Raw genomic sequence first — 2,377 nt, forward strand, 5'->3', positions numbered from 1 at the left:
AAAATACTTTAGAATAGTACTTTTCGAATTTTGAGTGATTTAAAATTTTTAATAATTAAATCAAAATTAAACCTTTCAACAAATTTTTTTTTCAATAAACTAAACTATTCATGAGAAAGTTGTCTTCTATCTTATTTTTTAACTTTGTCTTCATTATGTTCATTGATAAAAACGATTATTCTATAAAAGCTATAAAAAACTAAAAGAGTTAATATCAAACGAATAAACTGATCAATCAAGTAATATACATTTTACTTTTTTGTTTCTACTAAACATCTACACAATCCATAAATGGTTGATAGATTCTTCAATTATTGAAAGGAAAATTAATCTTTTACTTGTTTAGTGAAGCCTTCGAGATATAACACTACTAGATAAATTCATTTTACTGACTGACAGTTTTACCGACGGCGAAGTATCAATAAATATCAGTCAAACAAGTCATCATTGGTAGTTAACTTTCATTGATGACCTCGTAATAGGGACGGAAGTAAGTCAAGTCAGCTCGAACTCGACTCGTTAATAGCTCGATAAGCTAAACCTGTGAGCTGGTGAGCTAATTTTGAGCCTGGAATTAAGCTCATAAATTAAATGAGTCGAGGTTGAACTTGGATAAGCTCAGCTCATTACCTCGTGAGCTATAATTTATTGATAGATAAATAATATATAAAATTGATATTTTTAAATATTTTTTAAAATATATAAGTTATAATTTATTGATATAGAATTATAGATTATATTCCTATTATTTGAGTCAGCTCGTGAGCTTTCGGTGAGCCGAGCTTGAACTTAAGAAATAGGCTCAATTGTTAATGAGTTGAGTGATGAGCCACTATTTTATAGTTTATTTTGTACTGAATTGATTGGATTTTGTCAACTATTCTCACACTTATTCATGTAAATTGCATGTTTAAGTTTCCTTCCTAATTTCGTGCTATGATTGAAAACATGTTTCTTTGGCTTTAAAATTGCTAATTTTTAATCATCTCTTATTACCAATCGATGTCGTAATATGTTTGTTAAGTGTTTTCAGGGTTTATAGGGCAGGAATGGCTTAAAGGATGGACAGGAAGCATGCAAAAGTGGAAGGAACACAAGAAATTGAGAATTTCAGAAGCTGGTAGCGACGCGAACACGTGACCAGGAATTCGTTCAGCAACGCGTACGCGTGACGAGCGTCACGTGCCTCAGTAAAGCGTGTTCGCTGAGGGCAATTTCTGGGCTACTTTTGACCTAGTTTCAGGCCCGAAAATACAGATTGGAGGCTGTAGAGTGAAGCTGGAAGGGGGAATTAATCACTATTCATTCATTCACACTTTAGGTTTTAGAGGTAGATTTCTAGAGAGAGAGAGATGATCTCTCCTCTCTCTATGTTTTAGGGTTTTTAGTCTTATTTCTTCTTAGATTTAGATTTTCACATTGCTTTAATTTAGTTTTCCTTTACTCTTGTTTGTTCTAGCATCTTACTTCTTTTAGTTTCTTTGTTATTGCTTCCGTTTGTTTACTTCATTGTTGATGCACTCTTGCTCCCTTTGATTTAGATTAATGCAATTCATATTTTTATATTATTGTTCTTTCTTTAATTATTGGTTATTGTTGTCTTGCAATTGGGTATCTTAGATTTTATTATCTCTTATTAATTCTCTATGCTTTTATTTTGTGCCTTCCAAGTGTTTGATAAAATGCTTGGGTGGATTTTAATTTAGATTTTTATGTTCTTGACTTGGATTGATTATTTAGAGACTCTTGAGTTATCAAAAGTCTTTTGTTGAATGGTAATTGAAGATTGCCGATTAGCTTGAACTTCACCAAAGCTAGTCTCTCACTATGAGTTGACTAGGACTTGTGAACTCAAGTTGATTGTATGCACTTGACCTTCCTCCATTGGTTAGAGGTTAACTAAGTGAAGGCAATTCACATTTACTATCACAATTGACGATGATAATGAGGATAGGACTTCTAAGTCTCAATCCTTGCTAGGAGCTTTCTTAGTTATTAGTTTATTTTTCTCGCAATCTATATTTTCTTGTTCCTTATTTCAAAAACCCCAAAAATAGACTTTCCCATAACCGATAATAAACTACACTTCCCTGTAATTATTTGAGAGACGACCCGAGGTTTAAATACTTCAGTTAATTTTATTGGCTTTGCTTAAGTGACAAACAATTTAAACATTGACCGAGGATAATTTGCTGGTTTAGAACTATACTTGCAACGTGATATCTTTGTGAAAATCTTTACCGACAATTTTCCTCCGTCAAAATTTTGGCGCTATTGCCGGGGAATTGCAAATGTGTGCCTTTTTATTGGTTATTGTAAATATTGTGAATATGTTTGCCTTTTGCTTTTTTGTTAGTTTGTGCTAGTTTTAGACTTT

This window comes from Arachis ipaensis, chromosome B02, assembly GCF_000816755.2.
Source record: "Arachis ipaensis cultivar K30076 chromosome B02, Araip1.1, whole genome shotgun sequence".
NCBI lineage: Eukaryota > Viridiplantae > Streptophyta > Magnoliopsida > Fabales > Fabaceae > Arachis > Arachis ipaensis.